The 15928-nt window shown below is 47.7% G+C and overlaps 1 protein-coding gene across 3 annotated transcripts in view; it reads right to left on the reverse strand.

Annotated features, from left to right (window-relative positions):
- KCNQ4 (potassium voltage-gated channel subfamily Q member 4) overlaps positions 1–15928 on the reverse strand; it is a 111343-nt gene that overhangs the window by 94387 nt on the left and 1028 nt on the right. The window lies entirely within an intron of this gene.

Consider the following 15928-nt stretch of genomic DNA (forward strand, 5'->3'; position numbering starts at 1 on the left):
TGCCCGCTTGACGAGGACATCTGAGGGGGCCCTGCTCTGGATGCCGACAATGAGGGAGGCCCGGCTGTTGTGCACTCGGGACAGGGCCTTCTCTGTTGCTGCTCCTAGACTCTGGAATGCTCTCCCAGTGGCCATTCGTTCCTCAGACTCCATCATGGCTTTTAGAAAGCTTGTAAAGACTTGGCTTTTTACCCAGGCTTTTACATAATCGTTTTTACTGCTGCTTCTGTGTGTTTTTACCTGTTGTATTGTTTTTATGCCTGTTTTTGTATGTTTTTTATATTTTTTAGTTTGATGTTTTTATTGCCTTTTTATTGTATGTTTTAACTTTTGTAAACCGCCTTGGGGTTGTCTTTTAACGAAAGGCGGTATATAAATGTAAAAATAAATAAATAAATAAATAACCAGAGTTCATATTGGTTTGTCCTTTGTTCCCTTTCTGTGGTTAACAGCAGGCTGTGGGTGGAGGGAGAGAACAGCTCTTCCTTCAAAATGCTCACACACACACACACCGCAGCTGCTTTTAAGCAAAGCATGAGACATCAGACTATCCAGTCACTGATCTCCTGCTCTCTCTACCTTGGCCCCCCTCCCACAATCAAGGACTGCTCCTACACTTAATACCCCTCTGCTGGATGCTTTCCAGCATAGCTGCTCAACAGCAGCAAAATGCCTCTGTTCAGGCAAGTCACATTCGAAGCGTAAGCAGCAGGGGGAGCCGTCTCACGGAAACTAACAACCCGGAAAAAAAAGCAACTTCTTTACGCCAGATATACGACGTCCTAGCTCTATATCGCAGCGATTAAATCCGAAACAAGGCATTGGCAATGTGAACGGCACCCTGCTGTCTGCTTAGGGACTGCGGTATCACAATGCAGGAAGTGTGGAAGCACACTTCCGAGATACAACGTGACCCCGTTGCAGGGTGTAATCTGGAAAGCGCCCCGGCGGGCAGCAATTTCCTGACCATCTCGGCCAGGAAATGTGCCTTGGGTCAAAGATTCTCCCATCCAGATGTTGCCCTTTATTGCTGAAGGGATATTGGGACAGTTAGTGTATGATTTCTCAGCCTTACCAGCTTGAATCAATTCTTCTGACATTAGCTAATTTGGTTAGGGGGATCCTCGGCCCAGGACATCCAGGACTTAAGATTGCATCCACATTCACAGGAAGCCCAGTGCCAGTTCTCCCCGTCAAATACGGTTACTTCATTTTTCTGGAGCACAGGAACATAGGAAGCTGCCTTCTACTGAGTCAGATCATTGGTCCACCTAGCTCAGTATTGTCTTCACAGACTGGCAGCAGCTTCTCCAAGGTTGCAGGCAGGAGTCTCTCCCACACCCAGTCCTATATTGGAGATGCCAGGGAGGGAACTTGGAACCTTCTTGCTCTTTCCAGAGTGGCCCCATTCCTGAAGGGAAATACCTTATAGTGCTCACACATGTAGTCTTCCATTCAAATGCAACCAGGGCAGACCCTGCTTAGCAAAAGAGGACAATCCATGCTTGCTACCACAAGACCAGCTCCAAACACCCAAACAGAAAACATTAAGCCGGCAGGGTTATCTCACCTGGGTATTGCCTTCCCAGGAGATACAGCGTCTTTTGAGTCAGGGATTCTCAAACTTGTGTCCCAGATGCTACTGTACTACAATTCCCATCATCCATAGCTACAACTGCCTTCAGTCACTGTGGACGTTGTGCGTCGTAGTTCAGCACCTGGGGATGCTGGAGTACCCCTGCTTTAAGGGCTATCAAACTATGGATTAAGCCAGGGCTGTACCATTTTGGCCTTCCAGCTGTTGGACTACAACTCCCATCACCCCTGACTATTGGTAACTGTGGATGGGGATGATGGGAGGTGTAGTCCAACAACAGCTCGGGGCGGGGGGTGGGGCAAAGTTGTGCAGCCCTGGATTAAGCTCTTGAATACAGATGGGGATAGAAACTAGAGATGTAAAATTTCTGGAAATTTTGAAGTCATGGGGGGTTAGGGTTGTGTGTGTGTGTTTATAAAAAATGGAAATGTTGGGAAAAATTGAAAGATATCCAATACCTTTTTCTAGCACCCTTTATGGATCTAAAGTCACATGGTTTCCTTAGGAGCATTTATTATATATAACTTTATTTGCTCATAACATTGATCATGTTTGGTATATTACATTTAGAAGCACTGTGTCACGATCAGTAGTTTCTGCTGCTTCTGAGCCTTCATTTTCATCACCTTAATGACTTACGACAACTGAATTGCTTGTATTGAGACAAGCCTCTCTTCCCTTCACATGCTCCTTTATTTCTTGACCTTGTATATTTCCAAACATAGACCATGCTATATTCTTTCAATTGCCATAGAAGATGGGAGGAATCTGAAGCAAGCCAGAATCCTGGAAGAGCAAAGGACAGAACACCTTTCCTTATATGAATATATCCGAACACCTTTTCTTCAATATTTTATTCGTGACTCCAAAAGAAAATATTTTATAATCCAATTTTTCAGGTGGTGGTGGGGACAAATCCATCCTTCAGAAAAACACACACAGAAGAAACCTGCCCCCCACCCCAAGGTTTTCTGGGTTTCCCCCCTGCACATCCCTCTATAAAACATCTGGCTGGAAAAATATACTGTCCCAGGGCTGAAAACCGCCAATATGGGGAAGAAATCACAATGGCTCCATCTGCTGTAGGGACAGACAGGGAAAGAATAAGGCCAGATGTACCACTCACAATGAGCATTAGTACCATGAGAAGAGTTAAAGTAGAAACAAAGTCTTTCAGAAACCGAATACACCACCCGACACCCAACCACACGTGGAATTCTGAGCGGGCATAATGGGAAGAGATCAGTAGCAATCAGTGCGCCATATTTCCATTTGCATATTTGTAGCTCCTACTCAATCTACTTATCCTGGCTAAAATAACCCAGTTAGGAGAGGCATCGGGGGCCGGGGCGGAGAGGAGAAAACCAAACACAGAAGGGGAATCAGCACACCTGCACTTTGATTTATAGCCTTCCTGATTTTCTCTCAACGCTGCCGCAACCCTGATGCGCAAAGAAGATGAGCTCTCTAATTAGGTGGAAAAGTGGGCAAATCTGTTCAGATTTTGCACAGCACTCCAGCCCCCCCCAAAAAAACCCCCAAACCCCTCACAAATTAACGTGATCTCTCTAGCACCCCACACAGGAGCGTCCTGAAGTTCGCCGGCCTGATGGCCCCTCTTTTGCGGGGCGTAATTACCCTTCCTGCTGAACCCAAGAAACCCTGCCACCCAGCGCTATTGACTCGCAGCTCATCAGTGCTTTTGTGTGCTTTACAACACAATTAGAGGCCCAGGCTGCTCGCCACTAACCCAATCACTCTTCATTCCGGAGCTCCCTGGCGCGCACACTCACCCGGCCGTCTCCCTTCCGAAGGCCCAGCTTGATGAATGGTGCTGTCTTCCTTCGGCTCTTGCCAAGAACGCAAGTTTGTTAATTTCATTAACAAATTCAGATGAACATTGTATGAGGCATGCCTTGTTTGGTGGGGTGGGGAAGTGGGGGGGGGGGTGAGAGGGCAGCAAGGGAGTAGCCCAACATCTCCTGGTTTAAATAATAAGCAGCATTTATACAGCAGATTTTTTAAAAATCAGATTTTTTAATATAAAATCTACAACAACCCTGCAAGGTAGCTCAAGCTTATAAAGACTTAGATGTGAGGCGTGGTTGATGGCAGATAGCCAAGGCTACCCAACAAGTTTATCGCTAGCCAGGGTCCTCCCAACTTACACGATTTGCCACCATATATTCATACAAGAAGTCGGGCATAAAAACGAACCAAGGATTCTGGGATTTACAGGAAGCTGCCTTATACAGAGTCCAAACCTTGGTCCATCAAACTCAGCATTGTCTGCCTTGACTGGCAGCTGCAGCTCTCCGTGGTTTCAGGCAAGAGTCTCTCCCAGCCTGACCTGGGGATGCTGCCAAGGATTGTACGCAAAGCAGATACTCTACCACTGAGGTGCAGTCCTTCCCTAAAAAGGGGTCTTTCCCAGCCCTACTTGCAGGTGGCAGGGATTGAACCTGGGACCTTCTGGGAGGAGAGCTGGCCTGGTGGTAGCAAGCAGGACTTGTCCCCTTTGCTAAGCAGGATCCACCCTGGTTTGCATTTGAATGGGAGACTACATGTGTGAGCACTGTCAGATATTCCCTTTAGGGAATGGGGCCGCTCTGGGAAGAGCATCTTCTCCAAGAAAGGGCTGAGAGAGATTCCTGCCTGCAACCTTGGAGAATCCAATGCCAGTCTGTGTAGACAAGACTGAGCAAGCTGGACCAATAGTTTGACTTGGTATATAGCAGCTTCCTATGTAAAGAAAATAAGAATATGCAGAACAGCCATGCTGGATCAGGCCCAAGGCCTATCTAGTCCAGCATCTTGTTTCCCACAGTGGCCCACCAGATGCCTCCGAGAAGTCCACAGGCAAGAGGTGAGGGCATGCCGTCTCTCCTGCTGTTGCTCCCCTGCAACTGGGATTCACTGGAGGTGGCCTATAGCCACCAGACTAATAGCCATTGATAGCCCTGTCCTCCAAGAATTTGTCTAAGCCCCTTTTAAAGCCATCCAAACTCGTGGCCATCACCACAGAGAATCCCATAGGTGAATTATGTGCGGTGCGAATAGACGCTCTGTAGTTTTTATATATGGGTTTTATACACACAATTACATTTTTATTTTGACAGATGTGGTTACCAATCCAGAGTCTTCAGGAGTGGAGAGAAACAGCCGTCAAGCAAGAAAGCTGGGACTTGAAGGATTGGAACTGGCCAAGGAGTTTCAAAGAAAAATCTTAGACAGAAACATCCAACTTCCTTGCCCCTGAACCAAAGATGAAACCACAGTTTGGGGCGTGTGTGTGTGTGTGTGTGTGTGTGCGCGCGCGCAATCTGGACTATTTCAACCCTTCCAGAGAATTAAACTGAGGTGGTTTTAGGCAACTATTTCCTGATTTTTATATAGGAATTTCTAGATCAAGAAGTGCTACTGGGCACGACACCTAGAAGTCCATTTATCATCCCCCACCACCCCTCTGCTACGGAAGGCCATATACTGAGTTCATGACAATGGTGGGAGGGAGCAGAACCAGCAGTTCCTCAACTCAGAGCGCATACCTCTCCCACACCAAGATTATCTATCTATCTATCTATCTATCTATCAAATTTGTATACGGCCCCAAAATTTCGTCTCTGGGCGGTTTACAATAACATAAAACCAGATTAACACATATACAAAAACTTAGAAACAGTTTAACAATTTAAAAATCACCAGAAATTAAAAGCCAAAAATATTAGGGAGCTGAGAAAGCTTGGGCAAAAAGATGGGTTTTCAGGCGTTAGATGGGTTTTCAGGTGTGCACAACCTGTGTCCAAAATCCAGCCTTGACGTCTAGGAAACTCAAAACAGCAACCAAAGCATAGAGTATTTTAGTGTACAGAGCCCTTCTATTTGCAAAGGCAAACCAACACAACGTACGCAAAAGCCTCCATTCTGAAGAAATATTTGCAGCCTGAAGACCACAAGGAAAAGCCAAACAGGGGGACTACAACTCTCCCCAAACACTGGAGCCTTAGCTAAGGCGTTGTTTCAATTGATTGTTTATTTACATTATTTATATCTTGCCTTTTCAAAAAGCACAAGGTGATTTGCAACATTCAACACAAACACACACACACACACACACAGTAGTTTTGCAGAATACAAATACGCACTCTCAATATCTCTCTCTTCCCCTTCCCCAGCACATTGCATAGATAAGGAACTTAAAATTTTCTCAAGATACTGTATTTCATTTTTTACAGGGTACTATAGGACAGCATGGACCGAGAGAGAGAGAGAGAGAGAGAGAGAGAGAGAGAGAGATGATCCAGAACCGAGAGCAAGTTGAATCTGGACTCATGATGTTACCAAACCAGAAGTCGGATTTTCATTTAAATTTTAAGAGGAAAGCAAGCCCCAGCCTTCTTACTGCTGTCAACAGGGAGAATGCTGTCGAATGCCATGCCCCCAGTGACTTGCAGTCCTTGGAGAACATTGCAAAATATTTTTTATTTTATTATTTTATTATTTATTATTATTATTATTATTATTATTTCTATCCCGCTCATCCTCCAAGGACCCCAGAGCAGTGTACATGGTTATGTTTACCCTCACAAAAACCCTTTGAGGAAGGTTAGGCTACACCCAGCATACTATATACTGGGTACAGAGACCTATATCCAGTCTCAAGTAGTTCCACAAATCACCTATAACTCAGCAGCCACTTCCATAGATCCCTCTCTAAAATGCAATTTAAATTTTGTCCAGTGTTCTTCCACTCTCCTGATAGATGAACAGGAGAACAGTAGCTCCCGCTCAGCCTTTTATTAGCTTGAATGTTTATTATAAATGTGAAAGCAAAGGGGGAATCACCACAATAATATATTTCCATTTGCTTCCCAAACTACCTTGAAATCAAACTCCTCCCCATTTTTTTAGAAAAGATCTTGACTGTCTTTGGACTGTGCTTTAAGGCTGCAATCCTAACACACATTTACTAAGGCGTAAGCCCCACTAGGTACAATGGGCTCCACTTCTGAGTAAACACACAGAGAATTGCACTGTCAAGCTTCAAGATGACATATATTTACTCCCCAGTAAACCCCTCTGAATACAGAGCCCAGGAAACATGCAAAAAATCAGACGGAATGCCTACAGAATCAAATTAAATCTCTCGTCAAGCCTGCCTCGTCTTGCAGTGTGAAAGAGATTAAGAGTTAAACCTCTTGTTTCCTCCGATGTAAATTAAACTAAGGAGCCGCTCTCTAAAGCCCATCGCTTGCATTAACATAAACAGCATTAGCTCAAGTTCTAAGTAGACTTTTCACCAATTGCTTCCTTAGTTGATCCTTAGTGCTTATTTTTTACAGTTCATAATGCCAAGAGGAACTTTTATGCAGAGGAAAGAGACTCTTTGTGAAGAGTCTTTGTGAAGAGACCCAGGAGCAGCTATGGTTTTGGCTCTTGGTCTCAGGCTAAGAGCCTGTCAAATCCTCTTGTTTGAACAGTCAAACAACTTTTTCACATTCTAAGCAGGAAGCCCATCCTCTTCCATCCAAAAATGGAAAGGCGGGATCTCTTTCCCAGGACTAATGGGTTACATCTGAAATCTGCAAATACAACATACCTTTTAAAACAACAAAGATAAAAGGAGAGATTCACACAAAAGGCAGCATTGAGAAGCTACAAAGAAACCGGCAGCTCCATAGTTGTGGGAACTAATCTTCATAAAGCATTAACTGGTGAAAATGAAAGCTTAGGAGATGCGAAAAGTAGCTTAAAATATAAATAATCAATCAAAAAGAAAGAGAGAGGCAATCTTGGATGTTCAGAAGTTTTGAGCCATATTTCTACAATAATATACCCAATGCAATGTATAAAACCAAAAATCAGAGAAATGAGATCAACAAAGAGATGGGAGGAGATTGTTTGCTTTAAATAGGAGCCTCTTCTTAGGATCAGACCAACAGCCCATCATGCAAACAATTCTGTTTCCACAACAGCAGTCAGCCAGAAGCCTCTAGAAGCTCGCAAACAGGGCAGGGAAGTGATGGCTTCCCTCTATTGTTCAACTTCAGTAGGTGGTATTCACAGGTATACTGCTTCAGTAGATGGAGGCTCCATTTCTTAAGCATAGCTAATTGCAGCGGATAGACTCATCCTCCCGTGAATGGGATCTAACCTTTGAACACACACCTTAGGATATGTTTTATTTACACATGTATTTATCAATCATATTTATATACTGCCTGATATATACATCTCTATTTCTATCCTGCTCTTCCCCAAGAAGTGTACATGGTTATGTTTATCCTCACAACAACCGTGTAAGGTAGGTTAGGCGGAAAGAGTTGCACAGAGTCGCCCAGTGAGTTTCATGGCTGAACAGGGATTTGAACTCAGGCCTCCCTGGCTCTAGTCCAACACTCTAACCACTACATCGTGCTGGCTCTCCATATTCCATAAGTTAACGGAATGAAGCAGTCCAGTCTTTTGACAGCCTTGAATCTACTGTGCATCAGTTTCAGATGGTGAATTTGACTTCTAGTATACTCCTGTGTTCTACCAAAGACAACCACAGGCTTCTGTGGGTGCCAGGAGTCAAAATCAACTTGAGGGCACACTTTACCTTTTATGGCACAGTGGGGAAGTAACTTGCCTAGGGAGCAAGAGGTTGCCGGTTCCAAGCCCCGCTGGTATGTTTCCCAGACTATTGGAAACACCTCTATTGGGCAGCAGTGATATAGGAAGGTGCTGAAAGGCATCATCTCAAACTGTGAGGGAGGAGGCAATGGTCAACCCCTCCTGTATTCTATCAAAGACAACCACAGGGCTCTGTGGGCAACCAGGAGTCAGCACCAACTCGATGACACACTTTACCATACCTTTATATTACAGAGGAGTTGTTCTGTTTTTTAAACCGCTACCATGTTCCCCCACCATGTTCTCTAAGCCAGGGGCCCACAATCTTGGTTACCCCAGATGTGGCTGGACTACAACTCCCATCATCCCCGGTGAAAGGGCCAAAGGGATGACAGGAATTGTAGGCCAACAACATCTAGGGACGGAAGCTTGGGAACCTCTCAACTAAACTCAACCCCAAAGCCTTTAGGTTCTCCCTATAAAGAAGATACTCCAATACCGTTGTCATTTTCAAGGGTCCCTTTCTGTAACTGCCCCAGCTCTCGTGAGGTTGAGTGGCATACCTGCCCCATGAGAAAACGAAGCCATTAAACTGGGCATTTGGGGGTGGTTTAGAGCAGGGGACAGCAGACTCTGAGCCTGAAGGCTCTACTCTGGTTTTCAATAGAACCTCAGGTGCCTTCTACCGAGTCAGACCCTTGGTCCATCCTGCTCAGTATTGTCTACCCAGACTGGCAGCGGCTTCTCCAAGATTGCAGGCAGGAGTCTCTCCCAGTCCTATCTGGAGATGCTGCCAGGGAGGGAACTTGGAACCTTCTGCATGCAAAACAGACGTTCCGGGGAATGTACTAAAATGAATTATTATTATTATTATTATTAATTCAATGTCCACTGAAAAGCTCTGGTTCCTTCCAAAGGGCCACGGAATGCAATGAATTTTCAAATGGCCAAATGCAATGCATCCCATGGCGATTCGGAAGGAGGATCGTAGGAAGTTACCTTCTACAGATTCAGACCCTTGGTCCACCTAGCCCAGGATGGTCAGTATTACTCTGACTGGCAGAGGTTCTCCAAGGTTTCAGAGAGTCTCTCCCAGCCCTACCTGGATCTGGAGAAACTGCTGCCTGTCTGTGTAGACAATACTGAGCTAGATGGGCCAAGGGTCTGACTCAGTATATGGCAGCTTCCTGTGTCCCTATGAGATGCTTCCAGGGAGTGAACCTGGGACCTTCTGCACGTACCATCAGCAGCAGAGCTCAATGCAAAATGGGGGCTCAGGAGGTGGCACGGCAGCAAATACAGCCTGCACCCCATGAGCCATACAGTGGGATAACCCGCAAAGGCATCCGAGTCAAGGATTCAACTACAAGACACCAAAACCAGCCGGCAAAGCTGCACACACATCTGGTCAGAGGCAGACCAGTGAAATATTCCCCTTTTCCACAAGTGACAAAACATCAAGATAGAGGCCAGGGGCAGGAAACACTAAGAGCAATTAGCAAAGACCAGCCAAGGGTTTTGCTTTTAAAATTGCACCGGCACTTTTTAAAAGTCCCATTTTACAGATAGGGAAATGGAGGTGCGGAGATACAGAGTTAGCCTATGAAATGGGCATGGAAGTGTGCTGAGGGCATTAGCCTGACAATCGCTGCCATTATTCAATAAATGAGAATCAGAAACCCTTGCTGATCTACAAGTCACACAGGAATCCAGCAGCAAATCTACCTACTGCCCGCCTCTGGTTTAGAGCACATTTCTGGAGGCGCTGAGACTGCAAGTGGTGAGAGTGTGCAAGGACTGACTGGAGAGAGAGAGATTCAAAAGGATTCTGGTTAGGAGCAGGGAAATCCGAGCTGGAAAAAAGTAAAAACCCAAAGAATCAAATCGGTGTAGAATGGGATGGCAAGAGAAGTGTGCCAGCTACCCTGGTTTTCCACTGGGATGAATGGTCTACACTGTGTAGCCTGGGATGATAGGAAAATAAAGAAGAAGAAGAAGAAGAAGAAGAAGAAGAAGAAGAAGAAGAAGAAGAAGAAGAAGAAGAAGCAGCAGCAGCAGCCAGTGTGGTGTAGTGGTTAGAGTGTTGAACTAGGACTGGGAAGAAACGGAGTTCAAATCCCCGTTCAGCCATGAAACTCACTGGGTGATTCTGGGCCAGTTACTTCTCTCTCTGTCTAACTTACCTCACAGGATTGTTGTGGAAAGAAACACACCTCTGGGCTCCTGGAAGGAAGAGTGGGGTCCAAATGTAGTAAATAAAAGTAGTAAATAAAAACAAGTTGCAATTCACGAAGTATCTCTGGGTGCACAAGTTTGAGAGACACCTAAATCCTAGATTACAGGGATCATTCTGCTACAGCCATTCTTGTGACACACTTTTGGCCCTATTCTTCAGGACAGGAGAATTTTACTTGAGGAGACCCACAAGGGAATTCTTTAGGTCTACAGTCCAACAGGAACCAGCTGAGCAGTAACTGAAATCATGTTACTTGCCTTTCAAAGTATTGCATCACGAGACAATACAGCAGACAAGTTTCCAAACAGCCTCACAAAGTAAACAGAAAGAGGGGGGATGCCAATCCAGACGTGACAAAGAGAAAAACCAAAATGATGTAGCTGGACTGCAGCGTCTTGTTGACCTAACTGAGTTCGAATGGACATTCTGCGTCACGGGCATGGCTGAAGCGCAGCAGCCTTTGATGTTAACTCACTGTCGGAGCCTTCAATAAAGCCACATTTCCATCCACAATTGAAGTTTCCTCTTCTGTGGTTTTTACTTAGAAGCCCTGACCAGACTATTTTTGTACAGAGGATTCTGAAGCAGAGCATGCAATCAGGGTTGTCCCCCAAGGCACAAAGGTTGGGCCAAAGCACCCTTTTCCAAAACAGCATCCTCGACCTCAATGCACAGAGGAATATGGAAGCGTTACTAGGAACCACCGCCATTAAATCCCTGCTCAAGCCAACCACAGAACAGAGAACAACAGAGGGGGAAAGGACTTCACTGGCTGAAACTAATGCAGGAATAGAATCACTTCTCCTTTAAAAAGGGAGGTGCACATGTACTTTAGTACCGAGCGCAGGGCATGCCAAGATGGTCACACACCAGTGAAGCAGAGAGAGAGTGTTCCATTTCACAGGCTCTTTCCCTTACGCTCTATGTAGTGATGAAGAAAAAGTAGTTAGTACACCCCAAACACAATGCAGATCTGGGAAATGGAAAGGGGGGGAAATGCAGTGGGGCGCCAAGATTAAAACCCAGAGAAAGAGCTTTGCATTTAAGATGGGGTTGCATCCTGCAAAGGAAAAGGACTTTTGAAGGGAGTGGCCGGAAAGTCGGTGGAAAGGAAGCCAGGATGCAGGGAAGGAGGCAGAAGCAGAGTGACCAACTCCGTTGGGCCCGACTGAAAGAAAGAAAGAACCCCTCTCTGCAGTGGATCTCAGCTTCACAGAGCAGATCCCCTAATCCAGACCTCGCCTCTAGGACACCCCACCACTTCATGTCTTCCTGAAAGGTGTCTGGCCAGCCTAGGATGTGTGGAGAGCCGGTGAAGACTACACGGCAAATATGCATCTGTGGACTCACAAGGACGGCACAAAGGCTTTCCCGGCTAGTCCTCGGCACCCGAGTATGGAGAGGTAGCCTGCTTCTGTACAAGGAGGCTCCCTTTAGCCAGGAGCAGGCAACCTTGGCTCTCCAGCGGCTGCTGAATGGCGGGGGATGGTGGGAGTTGTAGTTCAGCAACAGCTGGAGAGCCAAGATCACCTGCCCCTGCATTTAGGGGTCGTGCTCAGTACCAACCTCCACCCGCAAACATTCTGGGAAGAGAGGTGCCCAGAAAACAAACTCTCTGATATCGTCATTGTTGTAGAGATGCTGGCTGTGGTCGCTGATGATAACACTCTCTGATATAATCACAGTTGCAGAGTACTGCTGTACTCCACCAGTAGCGGCACATCCAAGCCGGGGGCGGTCGCCAAAGGAGGCTGCCCGGGTTGCTCCTCTCTCCTCTGTGCTGCCTGCAGGCCGGTCATTCATCAGGAAGAGCCGTGCAGTTAACCGTGCAGCTCTACCTGACGAATGGCCAGCCTGCAGGCAGTGCAGCGCTGGGGTGGGGCGGGAGAGAGAAGGGCAACCTCTGCTGCCTGCTTTGGCGCCCCTTTTAGAACAAGCCCCGACTGCACTCCATACATGCTCAGGAGCGCCTTCTGCTCTTTATCGCAACTTCACGTGTCCCAAGGCTGGCTGCAGCCCTGGAAAATGAGTCCTCGGGCAGGAGGGCGGGGGCACTCCTGAGCTCAGAGCCCCGCCGTCAAATCCTGGCTAAAATTAAGCAGGGGGTGGTGAGAAGAGCAGGACCCTCAGGAACGGCACCATCCACATAACCCAAAATGTGACGCCCCCACAGGGATCTCTGGGTGTCAAGAAGGTCTATAGTCCTTCGGGAGGAGCGGAGGCATTTGCGGCATGTTCCCTTTCTGGCTAAAATGCCAAATCAATGCGTCTCTAATGACCTCAGCTCCAGAATGCAGAACTGGTTAAATGGGGCCAGTTGTTTGGAGATCGGAGCTGTGGGGGCTGTCCTTGGCTACAGCCCCCAAGAAGCACAGCTAGGTCCTAATCTGCTGAGAAGACCTCAGAGTTGTGGCCCTTTTTCCATGGCTGGTGCCAAAGAAAACCTATTAGGCGGTGAGTGGACCTAACTTGGCAGTTCAGATTAAAGGAGCAGCCGGCCTGCATCACAAGAGCTGTACAAATGCAGCCCAAAGTTAGACTTTGGTGCCGCCGAACTGCCTTTGCTCCCCTTCATTCCTCCCGACCCTAATCTCACCCTCACTATCAACCCCTTGACTGTAAGCTCCTCAGGGCGGGGGGCTTAGCTTTTGTGCAATATTACTTAGCAAAGCACCCAAGAACCAGAGGGATGTTTTAAGAAGACTCCATTCTCCTGCTTTCAGATCCCACTCGTGAGCGAGGGGCTTGGTCACGCACACACATACCCGAACATGCACTGTGAGGTCCCAATCCACCATCTGGAAACTCATTAAGCGGATGGAAGAAAAAGCAGGGAGAGAGCTTTGAGAAGGCGAGTTGATAGAGCTGGTGGCCACAGATCATGGCGCACGGGCCAGGGTTTTCTCAAGGCCACCCACATCCTAACTATACACTTCCCAGTCTGGTTTCATATCTGCAGTCACCACAAGAGAAAAGAATCCCCACCCCTAACATAGGAAGCTGCCATATACTGAGTCAGACCATTGGTCTATCTAGCTCAGTATTGTCTTCACAGACTGGCAGCGGCTTCTCTGAGGTTGCAGGCAGGAATCTCTCTCAGCCCTGTCTTGGAGATGCTGCCAGGGAGGGAACTTGAAGCCTTCTACTCTTCCCAGAGTGGCTCCATCCCCTAAGGGGAATATCTCACCGTGCTCACACATCGAGTCTCCCATTCATATGCAACCAGGAGGGACCCTGCTTAGCTAAGGGGACAAGTCATGCTTGCTACTACAAGACCAGCTCTCCTCTCCCTAAGAAACAAAGGAGGCCAACCCATTTGCCATTCTTTAGCCATCCAGGCTGCAAGTGCACCTTGTGCTCAGTTACAGGCAATTAATCCAAATGAAGTTATTTTGGCTACAGGGTGCAGCAGTGGATGGTCCAGGAGAGTAGCAGATGGGAGGTCACTGCACGTCTTAAAGCAACCTTTAAATTTCAATTTTGAATCTACAAGGAGAGCTGGTCTTATGAAAACAGAAATATGCTCAATACATAAAATAAATATGGCAGCTTCTTATGTTCCTATATTCCACCCTAGGTCGGGGCGGGGGGAGGCAGGGGAAAGTGGAGTTGCTTTCTCCCATCCATCCATCCATCCATCCGAGTACTCTCTCCACTATCTGACAACAGCTCACCAGGTTTCAGACAGTGAAGGATCTTTCCAACCACTACTTGGAGATGCTGCCAGGGACTGTCTGTCTATCCTGCATCCACCAGCTGAAAATTATTGGGACAGGACTTCAGATCCAGACAGATAAGGCGCAAGAGCCAGAAAACAGGCAAGACCGCACTCCTTCCTGACCCAACAGCTATGCAAGCTTCCGCATTACACAGAACCCGCACCAAGTTGCAAAGGACAGAACAGCATTGCTAGGCGATCAGGCAAGTCACACATGCAAGATACTTTCCAGGCCTTTTTGCACAGATGCACTTTTTCAATTAACTGCAGCACCAACTTGCATGTATGTGTGAATGCACCATCACCCATATTTAACATAGATTTTAAATATCCAATAATTCCTCCACAGTTGTAGGCTTGAATTTTGATGCTCCACATGTAGACTCCACCCTTCTTCCAAGGAGCTTAGAGAACCATACGTGGGGGCTACCCCGTTCTATCCCGAACAACATTCTAGCAAGGTAGGCCAAGCACATGCAACTATGCTGCATCACTCCAAGAGCTTCTCTGCCACGAAGATTCAAACCCCAGTCTCCCCTCTCCAAGCCCAACACAGGACCACAGGAGTTTCTAAACTTGGGTCCCCTCGAGGACTACAACTCCCATCATCCTCATCCACAATAGCCAAAGCCCTATTGTTTGAGAACCCTGGCTCTATCATCTCTGCTCGTGCCTCCAGTGCAGTACTTTCTTTGCTATCAGTATTCAGCTGCTCACAGAGCTACCAGTCACCCAAGGTGGAGAAATCAAGGCACGGGTGAATCAGCCCCTGGAGAAGATGGGATGATGACAAAACAGACCCGCCAAGCCACAAAGATCTCAGGGAGGCGAATATAATGGAACTGCAGAACTGAGTGAGAGAGAGAGCGAGCCAGGATCTGTCCCGTACCCTTTCCCGAGAGCCAGGGAGTCGAAGAGAAGCTGGATCTCGGAAAGAGAGAGCCAGCCCTGACTTGCCTTGTTTAAGGAGAGGGGGGCAAACTTTGCCCATCCCCAACTGATCGAAATGCACAGAGCTGGGAGGCACCTCAGAGCTCTTCAAGTCCACGCCGCGGCTGGATCCAAGTTGTGGGGCTTGGCAGAAGCGAATTGGCTGGACGGGTTTGCTTCTTCACTTCGCGGACCCTGAGGAGGAGCTGCAAGACAGGAGGAAGGGGGCCCCTGCTGCCTTCTCCTGCCCCAGGCGTCCTGCTCGTTGCTGCCGCTAACCCGCTTCGGCAAGCGGAGCGGAGCGGAGCGGAGCTTCGATCTGTTGTTGGGGGTCTTCTTCTTCCCCGGGGGCGCAACTGAAGCACACGGGCTAAAAGCAAGGATTTCGCGACTCCCGGGGCCCCCGCTCTCAAGGGATCGGATCGGGCCCAGCCTTGAAAGGGCTCTGCGCTGCGCATCGTGTGTGGCAATGCCCTCCTGGGCTTCAAAGACACCCCCTCTGCCCCCCACCCCGCATCCCCAAAGCATCTTTACTTATTTCGCGTCGAAACGGTCCACGGGCGAGAAAGGTTGCTCGTTTGGCAACCTGGCGCGCCTTGGTTCATGTTTGCGTCTTTCTCCACTCCTGGAGAAAAAGCCAGGCACACAGCCCGGTCTTAGCCGCGTTGACTCGGAAGGAAGTCTCAAGGAAGACGGCGGACCTCTCGGAAGTCAGGGTCCCCCCAGCCTGCAACATTGCACCGCTTCCCCAAGCCTCAAACCGCAGGAAGACGAGCGAGGACCCCGCGGTGCGTCTTAATTCTCCTGCGAGGAAGACCCCTCTACCCGGGGG

This window comes from Hemicordylus capensis, chromosome 7 (assembly GCF_027244095.1).
Source record: "Hemicordylus capensis ecotype Gifberg chromosome 7, rHemCap1.1.pri, whole genome shotgun sequence".
Classification (NCBI taxonomy): Eukaryota; Metazoa; Chordata; class Lepidosauria; order Squamata; family Cordylidae; genus Hemicordylus; species Hemicordylus capensis.